Source organism: Somniosus microcephalus, chromosome 23 (assembly GCF_052327205.1).
Source record: "Somniosus microcephalus isolate GS21.2 chromosome 23, FLI_Smic_1.0, whole genome shotgun sequence".
NCBI lineage: Eukaryota > Metazoa > Chordata > Chondrichthyes > Squaliformes > Somniosidae > Somniosus > Somniosus microcephalus.
Genome location: NC_141009.1, coordinates 31,697,390 through 31,712,409, shown reverse-complemented (window position 1 = coordinate 31,712,409; position 15,020 = coordinate 31,697,390). Strand labels below are relative to the sequence as shown.

At 46.9% G+C, this 15,020-nt stretch overlaps 1 long non-coding RNA gene across 1 annotated transcript; it reads left to right on the top strand.

Moving 5' to 3' along the window:
* Nucleotides 1-11,011: 11,011 nt before the first annotated feature.
* On the top strand, nt 11,012-14,814 carry LOC147101792 (uncharacterized). Its single transcript, XR_015073364.1, has 2 exons — nt 11,012-11,258; nt 12,605-14,814. It is a non-coding gene; the product is annotated as an uncharacterized LOC147101792 (long non-coding RNA).
* The last annotated feature ends 206 nt before the right edge of the window (nt 14,815-15,020 follow it).

Here is a 15,020-nt window from a genome sequence, read left to right as displayed (position 1 = left end):
TATCACAGTTTTACGAACCATATTCGCCAGGAATGGGCTGCCTGAACAGATTTGCTCTGACAATGGACCACAGTTTGTGTCTGAAGAGTTCCGGAGGTTCTTAAAGAACAATGGTGTTAAGCATTACACACCTGCCCCATATCATCCAGCCACTAATGGATTGGCCGAGAGGTTTGTTCAAACATTCAAGAAGGCTATCAAGGCAATGTGTAATGAAGATTTACCCCTACAACACAAGGTGGACAACTTCTTGTTTGCCTACCGGAATGCGACACATGCGGTTACTAACCAAACTCCAGCCATGATGTTCTTCAATCGAAGACTACGATGCCGCTTGGATTTGGTTAAGCCAAACGTCCGAAGAGATGTGGAGAACAGGCAGTTTCAGAATATGAATGAAAGGCCGACCAGGAGTTTTAAGATAGGTCAACCAGTTTTGGCCCGGGACTACCGCACTGAGAAATGGCAGCCAGGAACGATTTGTACACGGCAAGGACCTCTCATGTATACCGTGGACGTTGGAGAGAGCATTGTAAGACGCCATGCTGACCAGATTCTAGAGTCACTGGAAAACGTCAACTCCACACCACGATCTGATACACCTGACAATGAAATCGATGTACCAATTGCAGCTACCGCAGAATCGGTGATATTGGAAGCAGATGAACCAAACAACGACATTGATCCCGACTCAACCTTGCCAGAAGAACCTGATACCCCAAAGAGGCGTTATCCAGACAGAATCAGGAAGCCTCCTCAAATACTGAATTTATAATTGCTTAAACTCAACAAATGTATCTAGCAACCGTAATTGTGATTGTAATTAGTTATCATTTAGTTGTTAAATGAATGTTATGTACTGTTTATCTAAAAGGGGAGGAATTGTTGTGTATGTACCTTTAAGAGAATAACTGGTCTCAGACTGCAGTACCGGCAGTGACCACCCCTGTAAAAAAGGCGCTAGTAAGCCTCTGTAGTTTCAGTTTCCCGATTGACTTCATTCAGTAAAGACTTGTTTTGTTCAACTCCTGCTGTCCGTGTCTCAATCATACACGGACATAATATAATGTATATACCTTTAAGTGGGGAACTATCTTTTACAGCTCATGTATACTTTAGTACCGGCAGTGACCACACCTGTATATAGCCCTGAGTAGTAATCTGTACAGATCAGTTCCACTGTGAGCCACGTTGAGTAAACACCTGTTGTACCGTTCTCCGCAGTCTGTGTCTTATTATACACGGACACAACATTGACGACGAGGCAAGTTCGAACCTACCTGCAACTCTGCATCACCTCCCGGGGATTCGTTCCTGGAGATCAGTGGATTGGAGGTCAAGGCCAGAGACTCGGGCGTCGACCACGGGCAACCGCCCAGTCATCCAGCAGAGACTCGAGAATTGCAGGGGAGGCTGTCGAGAGCCAGGCTTGGCTTTCCAGTCAAGGTGGTCCAGCGAAACGGGCTGGCAACAGGTAGTGCGCAGACCCTTCCCGGATAGCGGCGGGCTAGAGCCCGACCGAGCGGCACAGCAAAGGGCCGAGCAGCGTCGACGGGAGAGAGAGAGAGAGGGCAGAGCGCACAGGGTGCAGCCGGTGTTCAGGGGCCGAGCAGCGTCGAAGAGAGGGAGAGAGAGACGCGCAGAAACCTACAGGGCGCCGCCATTGCCACGAGAACCACCGGGAGCGGCGTTGGCAACAGCGGCGGAGGAAGGAAAGCGCGGGAGACGCCATTTTAAGCCATTGGGAGACGCCATTTTAAACCACACCCAAAATGCCGAAGAGTGGCAGTATCACCGCATTTGACAATGAAGTCGAAGATTGGACTACATATGTCGAACGAATAGAGGTGTACTGCAAGGCAAATGAGGTGTCAGATGACAAGAAAGCGTCGGTATTGTTAAATTTAATGGGTGCAAAGACGGATGGTTTATTACGAAATCTAGTAACCCCAACGAAGCCAATGGAAAAGAGTTTTGAAGACATAGTAACGATACTAAAGGAACATTTAAACCCCACACCGCTGCTGATAGCAGAAAGATTCAAGTTTCACAAACGGAACCAGCATAAGGATGAAAGCAATGCTGAATAGTTAACAGAACTGCGCAAACTATCGAAACAGTGCCAGTTTGGAGCGGGACTGGCAGATACCTTAAGGGACAAGTTTGTGTGTGGGCTTCAAAGTGAAGGAACCCAAAAACGGCTTTTATCTGAAAAGGACCTTACGCTGGAAAAGGCTTTCAGCATTGCGGTATCATATGAAGCAGCAGCACGGGGCGCTGCAGAGATACAACAGAGACCGCAAGAATATGGCACAAATGAAATGTCATATGGAACAGAGAAGTGCTATCGCTGCGGCAGAACAACACACGACCAGAATGATTGCTGGTTCAAAGACAAAGTGTGCAGACAGTGTGGAAAAGTAGGACACATAGCACGAGTCTGCAGGTCGGGAAAGAAAACCAGCAATAAGAAACCTACCAAAGAAAAGTACAAGAAGGTACATAAGATGACGGAGAATAGTTCAGACGAACAAAAGAGTGATAACGACTCCGAAAGCAGGGAACTGAGTTGTCTGAAACTACATAATGTGATCACAACGGAGGATCACCGAACCATTTGGGTCACTCTCAAGATAGCAGGAGTCCAGGTAAAGATGGAATTGGACACAGGATCAGCCCTAACAGTCATAAACCAACGGGACTACGAGCGGCTATTCTCACACATACCCTTGAGAGACACAAAAATTATTTTGAAGATGTACACGGGGCAAAAAGTCTACCCCAAAGGAAAAATAAGGGTGAACGTTATATATAACGGTAAGGAAACACCAAAACTAGACCTGTATGTATTACAAGATGGAGGACCACCATTACTGGGACGTGAATGGATCCGGAAAATACAAGTGGATTGGCATTCCATACAGGCACTGACTGTGGCTGACAAAAAGGATGACGACGTCACACCTGGGCGACTGTCAAAGATCCTAAATAACGCGAAAGAAGTGTTCCAGCAAGGACTCGGAACACTAAAAGGCATGACAGCGACGATTAAAATTGAAGAAAACGCAAGCCCAAAATTTTTTAAGGCCAGACCTTATGCGATCCGCCCAGCCGTCGAAGCAGAGCTGGAGAGTCTGGAACGTTCAGGTGTACTGTCCAAGGTAGACTGGAGCGAGTGGGCTACACCCATCGTCCCTGTGATGAAAAAGTCATTGAGCAGCACGCCTGGGAAACCAAGGAAGGTTCGCATCTGTGGGGACTTTAAGGTAACAGTGAACCCGGTCCTTCACACCGTACAATATCCACTTCCGCGGATTGAAGATATTTTCGCCTCGCTATCTGGAGGGAAACGCTTCACTAAGATTGATCTGGCCCAGGTGTAGCTGCAAATGGAGGTAGAAGAAGCATCAAAAAAATACCTCACAATCAACACCCATAAAGGTCTCTACCAATACAACCGGCTGGTATTCGGGGTAGCATCAGCTCCGGCTATTTGGCAAAGGGCAATGGAACAAGTCCTGCAAGGGATCCCAGGGACCCAGTGTTATTTGGACGACATCCTGGTCACGGGCGAAAATGACAGTGATCACCTTGCCAACCTGGAGCAGGTGCTCACTAGATTGCAGGAATATGGGCTCCGAGCTAACCGCCCCAAATGCGAGTTTTTAAGAAAACAGATCTCGTATTGTGGCCACGTTATCGATAAAAAGGGGTTACATAAGTCCCCAGAGAAGATTGAGGCAGTAGTCAAGGCTCCAGCACCGGAAAATGTGTCACAACTGAGGTCGTTCCTCGGGCTGGTAAACTACTACCATAAGTTCTTGCCAAATTTTTCTACAATACTACACCCACTGAACACCCTACTGCAAACTGGGGTGCCATGGAATTGGAGCGACGAATGTAGATGAGCTTTCCAGAAGAGCAAAACACTAATCACATCGAAAGAGGTATTGGCCCATTACAACCCAGCATTACCAATTCGGTTGGCATGTGATGCGTCACCCTACGATATTGGAGCGGTGCTGTCGCACAAATTCTCGGACGGCTCGGAGAGGCCAATAGCCTTTGCGTCACGATCACTAACCTCAGCCGAGTGTAACTACGCCCAGATTGACAGGGAGGCCCTCAGCCTAGTGTGGGGAGTGAAAAAGTTCAATCACTATCTGCACGGGCAGAAATTCACCTTGCTGACTGATCATCAGCCTCTTGTCTCCATTTTTAATCCGAAGAAGGGCATTCCGGTGATGACTGCGCAACGACTACAAAGATGGTCACTTTTTCTAGGGGTGCACCACTATGAGATTGAATATAAGGGCACGAAACAGCATGGAAATGCTGATGGGCTATCACGCCTGCCACTGCCTACTGCGGAGGAAGCACCAGCAGTGGATCCTGTTGAAATATTCCATTCGACTATAGTTGAATACCTACTGGTAACTAACGCTTGTATCGAAAAGGAAACCCGAAATGACCCGACACTGTCTCGGGTATATGATTTGACGGTGAAGGGATGGCCAGCACATGGCGACTCACTGTTGCCAGCATTCTCGACAAGGAGAGAACAGCTGCCAGTGTGCCGGGGGACCTTGATGTGTGGATCCCGAGTGGTAATTCCACCCAAGTTAAGGGATAGAGTGCTCAATGAGTTTCATGAGGGTCATCTGGGAGGGGTAAAAATGAAAAGCCTAGCCAGGGCTTATGTGTGGTGGCTGGGAATCGATAAACAAATTGAGGACCTGACCGAGAGCTGCTCAGGATGCCAGAAAGTCCAAAATGCACCACCACAGGCCCCTCTACACCCATGGGAGTGGCCCTCATCTCCATGGCAACGGGTGCATATTGATTTTGCTGGTCCATTCATGGACTCAATGTTTTTAATAGCCGTGGATGCGCACTCGAAATGGCCTGAGGTCATCAAAATGTCCTCCACCACCACGGAGAAAACTATTGCAGTCCTACGGACCATTTTTGCCAGGAATGGCTTGCCAGAACAGATTTGATCCGACAACGGACCACAGTTTGTGTCCGAAGAGTTCCGGAGGTTCTTGAAAAAGAATGGGGTAAGGCATTACACATCCGCCCCGTATCATCCAGCCACAAATGGATTGGCTGAGAGGTTCGTACAAACCTTTAAGAAGGCAATAAAGGCTATGTACAATGACAACATTCCGCTGCAGCACGGTGGCATAGTGGTTAGCCCTGTTGCCTCACAGCGCCAGGGACCCGGGTTCGAATCCGGCCTCGGGTGACTGTCTGTGTGGAGTTTGCACATTCTCCCCGTGTTTGCGTGGGTTTCCTCCGGGTGCTCCGGTTTCCTCCCACAGTCCAAAGATGTGCGGGTTAGGTTGATTGGCTATGATAAAAAATTGACCCTTAGTGTTAGGGGGATTAAATACGTGGGGTTACAGGGATAGGGTGGGATATGTGTTGGTGTAGGGGTTACGGGGATCGGGTGGGATATGTGTCGGTGCAGGCTCGATGGGCCGAAATGGCCTCTATCTGCACTGTGGGGTTTCTGTGATTTCTGTGAAGGTGGACAATTTCCTGTTCGCCTACCGGAATGCGACACATGCAGTCACCAACCAGGCCCCAGCCATGATGTTCTTTAACCGAAGGTTAAGATCTCGCTTGGATTTGCTCAGACCAAACGAACAAAGAGATGTTGAGAGTAAACAATTCCAGCACATCCATGAGAAGCCAACAAGGAGCTTCAATGTAGGGCAACCAGTCTTGGCCCACGACTACCGAACAGAAAAATGGCAGCCAGGAACGATATGCACACGGCAGGGCCCACTAATGTACACAGTGGACGTTGGGGAGAGCATCGTGAGATGCCATGCTGACCAGATCCTAGAGTCACAGGAACAAGTCAACCCCATGCCTCGCCCATACGTACCTGGTGATGAACCCGACGTACAGGTCACATCTACCCCAGAAACAGTAGCATCGGAAGCTGATGAACCAACCGACGACAGGGGGCCAGAATCGCCTCCGCACCAAGAGCAAGACATTCGGGAAAGGCGCTATCCAGAAAGGATCAGGAAGCCTCCCCAAAGACTGAATATATAAATAGACTATTTTCAGCTAATGTTGCATGTTAAAAGTGTTAATTGTAATTAGTTTGATATTTAATTGTTAAATGAGTGTTATGGTACTATTAATCTAAAAGGGGAGGAATTGTAATGTATATACCTTTAAGTGGGGAACTATCGTTTACAGCTCATGTATACTGTAGTACCGGCAGTGACCACACCTGTATATAGCCCTGAGTAGTAATCTGTACAGATCAGTTCCACTGTGAGCCACGTTGAGTAAACACCTGTTGTACCGTTCTCCGCAGTCTGTGTCTCATTATACACGGACACAACAATGACCACCCAGGCACTTCTAGATCCACAACTGCTGTTACTTTGTCATGGCATCTCCCCTACTCCATGACCAATCAAGATATACCCACTCAGGAGGGTGTAGGTAGTGAGTCAGAAGAGTTTTCAATGCATGAAGCACTGAGCACTAGTTGAGAATAAGGACCTGTAATTGGAAAAGAGTCAAATGCTGTTTCTCCTTTCACCTTGGCTGAGAAGCCTGGAGACCTAGATCTCAGGGGCTCGGTCTACAAAAGAACTATGATTAAGGAGCAACGACCCCTCGTGCATGCATATGGTTGGGACGATGGTGAAGCTATATGCATCTGCAATACATTGCAGGGAGTTTCTCACGACATGCAGAACACCCTAGAGAGAGTGAGTCCAGAGGATTTCTGCAGCATCAGGTGCCAGGAGGAGGTACTAAAGACAGTGGCAGTTATAGCTGCTTCAGCAGATACTTTGAGGGTCAACCTGGACACCACACTTGTACAGGGCTTCCAAGACCTGGTTAGGAATTTAGTATACTGTATTCGCTGCTCACAATGTGGTCTCCTCTACATTGGGGACATCAAACGCAGATTGCCGATTGCATGGCTGAACACCACTGTTCAATCCGTACAAATGACCCTGAGCTTCCGGTTAATTGCCATTTTAATTCTCCGTCCCACTCCCAGTCTGACCTGTCTGTCCTTGGCCTCCTACACTGTTCCAATGAAGCTCAACAGAAGGTCAAGGAACAGCACCTCATCTTTCGATTAGGCACTTTACAACCTTCTGGATTCAACATCGAGTTCAACAATTTCAAATCATAACCACTGCTCCCATTTATTTAGACAGCAGGTGCTGGTAATGGTTCTGCTGTTGCCATTTACAGCTCCGCTAGACCCATCTTTTGTTTTTTACTTGTCCCATTACCACCCCCTTTTGCCTTGCAGCATCATCCCTTTTGTCATTTAATCACTCCTGCCTTCCGGCCTATCACAGACCTTCCCTTTTGTTCTTTCCTCCCCTTCCCCCTCTTTCCCTGCCTCTATACTTGCTTACATCTGGAACATAGAAACATAGAAACATAGAAGATAGGAGCAGGAGTAGGCCATTCGGCCCCTCGAGCCTGTTCCACCATTCAATGCGATCATGGCTGATCATCCAAGTTCAGTACCCTGTCCCTGCTTTCTCCCCATACCCCTTGATCCCTTTAGCCTTAAGAAATATATCCAACTCCTTCTTGAATATATTTAATGTATTGGCCTCTACTGCCTTCTGTGGTAGAGAATTCCACAGGTTCACCACTCTCTGGGTGAAGAAATTCCTCCTCATTTCTGTCCTAAAAGACCTACCCATTTTCCATTTCTGACGAAAGGTCATCGACCTGAAACGTTGACTCTGTTTCTCTCTCCACAGATGTTACCTGACCTGCTGAGTATTCCCAGCATTTTCTGTTTTTAATTACTGGTTAGGACTATTTGTTCTGTAATGACACTAAGCATTAGCACCCCTGAGCCTGTTCCCTGTACCAGCGGGGTGCAAGTAGTCACAGATGTTGCCCACCTCTTTGAATAAGCTTTTGCTCATCTGTCCCAATATCATCATCTTTGGCTTAACGTGCATTTTTTGTTTATGCCTCTGTGAACCTTTCTGGGATGTTTTTCTATGTTAAAGGAGCTATATAAATGTAAGATGTGGTTACTGGTGAGAAGGAAGCCCTTCCCTCTCATCCCCATGTCTTCACCATCGTCACCTTCAGGGCTCCACCAGACTTATTCAGGGATCTAAAGTTAGACCTAGTCATCAGACCTAGTATTATCACATGATGAAGGTGTCATGACAGCTTTCCGGGTACCAGGCATCTATGTGTAAGATAAGGTGATTGACATCGCGCACTGGCTGCAAAAATGAAATTGAGAGGGTTGGCATGTGGAGCATAAGCACATCCCGGCTACAGAATTCACAAGAGCTGCCAAGCACAAAGCCTGCCAGTATCCCCAGCAGCCTGGAGTTTCGAAATAGATAATCCTGCGGCTATAGCAATAGGGACAGAATGTTACAAACCATCCCAGGCTAATTACTTAAAAATATCACTAAAGACGGTTTGATTTTTAAATGGGTTTTCCAGAATATAAACTGGACAACAAAAGTGCAGTTTTTAAAATATACGTCATTTTCACTACCCTTACCTATTTCTAATTAATGTGGAGATATTAAAGTCTTAATAAATTCTCATTATCAGCAAAGAAAACATCAAAATTCAACCCATCGATGTGCTCCATCCTGCCCTAATGGGTTTCGGAAACTGAAAAAGGAAATCTCCACTTGTTCACCCCTTCTCTCTTCCTCACTTGTGCCCCTTTACCCTACAGACTCTCTAATCTTTCCCACCGCATGTCCCCTCTCTTCCCCCTACTCGCCCCATATGTTCTAATGCTTTCTTCCTCCTGTTCCCATGTTTTCTCCCCAAGCCCCAATGATCCTTTCTCCTCCTATTCAAAAGTTTTCCTCCCCCAGTCCCAATGGAATCTTCTCTCCTCCTGTTCCCATGTTTCCAGTCCCAGTGGAACCCTTTCTCTCTCTCGCTTGGTCCCCCTGTTCCCATGTTTTCTCCCCAGTCCCAGTGGTTCTCTCCCTCTCTCTCTCCTCCTATTCCCATGTTCCCAGTCCCAATGGATCTCTCTCTCTGTCTCTCCTCTTATTCCCATTTTTCCAGTTCCAATGGATCTCTCTCTCTCTCCTTCTATTCCGATATTTCCAGTCCCAGTGGTCCCCTCTTCCCCCTCTCTGTCTCTCCCCCTATTCCCAGTCCCAGTGAAGCCCCCTCCCCCTCTCTCCTCCTATTCCCATGTTTGCTCCCCAGTCCCAGTGAATTCCTCTCTCTTTCACTCCTCCTATTCCCATGTTTCCGGTGCCAGTGGTCCTCTCCCTCTCTCTGTCTTCTCCTATTCCCATGTTTCCAGTTCCAGATGTCCCCTCACCGCCTCTCTGTCTCTCCTCCTATTCCCATGTTCCCAGTGGATCTCGCTCCTCCTATTCCCATGTTTTCTCCCCAGTCCCAGTGGATCCCTCTCCCCCTCTCTTATCCTATTCCCATGTTCCCAGTCCCAATGGATCCGTCTCTCTCCTCCTACTCCCATGTTTTCTCCCTGTCCCAGTGGATCCCTCTTCCAAATCCAATGGATCCCTCTCTCTCTGTCTCCCCTCCTAATCCCACATTCCCAGTCCCAATGGATCCCTCTCTCTGTCTCCCCTCCTATTCCCACATTCTCAGTCCCAATGGATCCCTCTCTCTGTCTCCCCTCTTATTCCCACATTCCCAGTCCCAATGGATCCCTCTCTCTGTCTCCCCTCTTATTCCCACATTCCCAGTCCCAATGGATCCCTCTCTCTGTCTCCCCTCCTATTCCCATGTTCTCAGTCCCAATGGATCCCTCTCTCTGTCTCCCCTCTTATTCCCACATTCCCAGTCCCAATTGATCCCTCGCTCTGTCTCCCCTCCTATTCCCATGTTTCCAATTCCAATGGATCTCTCTCCTCCTATTCCCATGTTTTCTCCCCAGTCCCAGTGGATCCCTCTCCCCCTCTCTTATCCTATTCCCATGTTCCCAGTCCCAATGGATCCCTCTCTCCTCCTACTCCCATGTTTTCTCCCTGTCCCAGTGGATCCCTCTCCCAGTCCCAATGGATCCCTCCCTCTCCCCCTCTCTTATCCTATTCCCATGTTCCCAGTCCCAATGGATCCCTCTCTCCTCCTACTCCCATGTTTTCTCCCTGTCCCAGTGGATCCCTCTCCCAGTCCCAATGGATCCCTCCCTCTCTGTCTCCTCTTATTCCCACATTCCCAGTCCCAATGGATCCCTGTCTCCTCCTATCCCATGTTCCCAGTCCCAATGGATCCCTCTCTCCTCCTATTCCCATGTTCCCAGTGGATCCCTCTCCTCATATTCTCATGTTCCCAGTCCCAGTGGATCCCTCTCCTCCTATTCCCATGTTTGCAGTCCCAGTGGATCCCTCTCCCCCTCTCATATCCTATTCCCATGTTCCCAGTCCCAATGGATCCCTCTCTCCTCCTACTCCCATGTTTTCTCCGTCCCAGTGGATCCCTCTCCCAGTCCCAATGGATCCCTCCCTCTCCCCCTCTCTTATACTATTCCCATGTTCCCAGTCCCAATGGATCCCTCTCTCCTCCTACTCCCATGTTTTCTCCCTGTCCCAGTGGATCCCTCTCCCAGTCCCAATGGATCCCTCTCTCTCTGTCTCCCCTCTTATTCCCACATTCCCAGTCCCAATGGATCCCTCTCTCCTCCTATTCCCATGTTCCCAGTGGATCCCTCTCCTCCTATTCTCATGTTCCCAGTCCCAGTGGATCCCTCTCCTCCTATTCCCATGTTTGCAGTCCCAGTGGATCCCTCTCCTCATTCCCATGTTCCCAGTCCCAGTGAATCCCTCTCTGCCTCTCCTCCTATTCTCATGTTCCCAGTCCCAGTGGATCCCTCACCTCCTATTCCCATGTTCCCAGTCCCAGTGGATCCCTCACCTCCTATTCCCATTTTCCCAGTCCCAGTGCATCCCTCTCTCCCCTGCCAGCTCAGCAACCCTTTGTTGGCAGGGCGACTCCACGCATGCGCCGCGGTGTCAGTACGGCCCCCATGATGCCGCGCGGGCGGGGACGGTTAAAATGGCGGCGGCACGGGCTGGTTTGAATGTGGCGGCAGCGAGCGCGATCCGGGGCTCTGACTGATCCCGGGTCCCGGGAGAAGGAAGCCAAGCAATCGGGAATGTGTGTCTGATGTCAAATATTTTATGTGTGGTAAAAAAAATATAAAAATCATCATCATCAGCTGCAGCAATGGATTCCGTTATTGGCGAAGACCCGACGTTGCCTTTAGATTTGAACGGCAGGTAGGTGCTCGAGAGCTTCGTGTTGGCCCGGGGAACAGCGGGGCTGTGTTAGTCAGAGCGGCGCCCAGTTTTATCTCCGCTCAGTTGCTCTCTCTTCAGTTTGTGTGTGTGTGGGACGTGAGATGCTGATCCTGCCGGGTCGGCTGTCGGTAGAAGGAACTGCATCTGATCTCCTGCTCCCCCCCCTTTTGAGTTTAGACTGAAATATCCCGACTTTCAATCGGTCTGTGCTTGTGCTTTTACTTTTATTTTTAAGTCAGTCTTTGTGTGTGTGTGTGGGGGGAGTTGCACGACGTCTTTATTTGCCTGATCGGTCGCAAGAAAGCGATTTTTGGAGCCCTGCCTGTGTGTGTGTGCAGCACCCCGTCTGTTAACGGAAATTCCCCTGTGGGCTGTTTTTACAACTGAACAATTTTCAGATTTCAGCCGTCCAGACTAGAGGACTAGAGTATTTTGCTATCAGACTAGAGGAGCCCTGGGCGCGATTAGATCGGTGCTTCCAGCTGAATTGGACTCATAAACGGCAATCCGCAATCACTTCTATTGTAGTCCTTGTGTCAAGTTGATAAACTGGACGTCCGATTGTTTGTAATGAGGAACTGATCCTTATCTTTAGTTTGCATTCTCGCTCTTTATCCGATATAACTCTTATAAACTGGAAATAATTGTTGCTGTAGCATCCCTTTGTTGGTCCTGAAAGAAAATCCGAACTGCGCTATCTAATTTGCCTTTTAATGAATGGCATCACCACATAATTAGATCTATGTATCTTTCCTGTCTGTGTGACTGAGTGCATCTTCTGAAGTACGACTGCATGTGTGGTTTTAATTTTTCCAAAGCAGTAATACATTTTCTTGCAACATATAAGCTTTCAGACTAAACACTTCATATTAAATATTACATCTCCTGCTGTATTTCAGCATCAAACAGCGTTTGTATTCTGATAAATTTTGAGGAAAGTTAAACTAGATTACAATCGCAGCAAAATGTGCAACATAGCATGAGGGAAAGCATTAGTGTAACTGATAGTAGTAAAGGTGTACCTTACCTGCCTTTTGTGGTGAAAGATAATACTGTCAATCTGACAATGCGTCATGCTGTTTACAATTAATGAACCAGTCCACAAATTATTGAAGAGATAATTTCAAGGAATTAATTTTGCAAATTGCCTTAGACCATTTATTACATCTTGAAACTTTTCAGTGGGTTGTAGCGGGGCGTATAACTTAGTGTGGTTTATGATACCGCATGCCATACCTGAACTTTTACAACTGACAGTGATATTTTATGTATGTTCAGGAGGTGTGGGTGATGCTGACAAGGCTCCATTTACTAACCATCCCTAGGTGCCCTGAGACAGTGGTGGTCAGTCATCTTTTTGAACCCCTGCAGTCCTTGTGGTGATGGTGCTCCAACAATAGTATTAGGGAATTCCAGATGTTGACCCAGCGATGATGAAGAAATGCTGGTGTATGCCCAAGTCCGGATGGTGTGTGACTTGAAGGAGAACTTGGAGCTGATGAGTGTTCCCATGATATTGCTGTTCTTGTCCTTCTCTGCGATGGAGGTAGTGGAAGCAGAAAAAATATTTTTGTACATGCAGTCAGTATTATTATTTAAACCAAATAAAATGCTAGATTGTTTTAGATGTTGGGAATTATGTGAAGCTTTCACCTATGGCAGTTTTTCTTTGCTCTTGATGTGAGCGACCCCAGCAGGGCAGCATTTATTGTTCATACCTGGAACCTGAGACCTTTGGTTTGTTAGTTTAGTACTATAATCACTAGGCTACTGTACCTGTATATGGCATCAGGCTTTCGCCCACCAATTTGCCTGGTATTCATGACAGAAAAGCAGTTTCTATAAGCAGACTGAATCTGCAAGGGATCAAAACCTGTGCCTTTATGCATGATGTGAGTGCAATAATGGGACTACGAATTGTCCCTTTTTGAAAGGAAAAGAACTTGCATTCATATAGTGCCTTTTGTGATCTCTGAATGTCCCAAAAAGCTTTACAGCCAATGAAGTATTTTTTTGGTACGTAGTCACTGTTGTAATGTAGAGAAACGCAGCAGCCAATTTGCGCAAAGCAAGTTACCACAAGCAGTTTTAATTATATAGGTTGAGGGATAAATATTGGCCAGGGTTCCACCGCTATTCTTCTTCAAATAGTGCCATGGGATCTTTAACATCCACCTGAAAGGACAGACCTGGCTTCGGTATAATGTCTCATTTGGCGTTGCAGCACTCCCTCTGCATTGAAGTGTCAGCCTAGATTGTGCTCATGTCTCTGGCGTGGGGCTTGAACCCATGACCTTCTGACTCTGTCGAGTGAGCTACCACTGAGCCAAGGCAGACACCTTATCTATGGTTTAATGCAAAAGGGATCACATGGGATTCCCACTACATTCTCCTGTCTACTGGGGAAGGTGGTAAATGCCACACTCTGTCCATTACGTTCAGGGTAAAATTACTGCTGACATTTATAGAAAGTGAGTTAAGATACAGCCAGAAGCTAGTACCGTAAGTACTTGAAACAATAAAGGCAAAATTACTCCAAGAATTTAATTATCCATTGAAGAACATCTTTCTTACATAGTCATATAATCTGCAAAAATTTTAGATGCATCCAAAACGGTCTTTTATAGGTTTCCTGATGCAATATCATACATGAGCGGTGTGATTTCTATGTCAATTTGAAGAGTTTGACATCATGAGGGAACCGAACTAAAGATATGAGACATCTGTACTTATCCCAGTCCAAGATATTCACCAGTCAAGATCAGGGACATAATGCAGCATACTGTGCATTGAATACATTGAGCAGGTGTTCCCACTGAATCCAAGTCTCTCATATCTATTTATGCTCTAACCATATACAATCTGATTAGCCTCTAGAACAATATGCTTGTCTTGGATGAGCCACAATTTTCTTCAGCTAAACAATGGAATGACTGAAGACATTGACGAGCTTTGTACCCTTGCCTCCAAATCTACCTCCCTCCCCGGTTACTGTCTCGGGCTGATCCAGACTGTTCGCAACCTTGACCCTGAGCTGAACTTCCAGCCCCATTTCCTCTCCATCACAAGGACCTTCTACTGCTCACTCCGCAACATCACCTGCCTCTCCCTACCTCAGCCGATAAGCTGTTGAAACTCTCATCCATGTCTTTGTCATCTCCAGACTCGACTGTTTCAATACTCTCCTGCCTGGCCTTGCATCTTCCCCCCTCTATAAACATTAGCTCATTCAGGACTCTTCCCGCATCCCATCCCACACTAAACTTTGCTCACCTAGCAATCCTTCATGGCTTTGCCCCCCCCCCCATGTTTGTAACCTCTGCCAGCTCTACAACAATGTTCTGCTGTGGGACATTTTCTCTATGTTGAAGACACTATGAAAATGCAAGTTGTTCCTATGTTATTCTGGATTGTCAGTAAATGCTCTTACCGGCAGTTATTCTGTACAATATCTGTGTATATTTTATCTAATCAAATATTGCTGTATAATCTAAATACATGTCACAATTCTATACATAAAGGATTTTTTACTCTTTTTGGTTTATATTATAGATATTTCAATACTTTTTTAATAAGACAGTGAAAAATTTGCTGGTGGCAGGACAAGTTGATGGAGCTGTTAAAAAAGCACATGGGATCCTGGGCTTTATAAACCAAGGTATAGAGTACAACAGCAAGGAAGTTGTGCTAAACCTTTTCTAAATCACTGGTTAGGCCTCAGCTGGAATATTGTGTGCAATT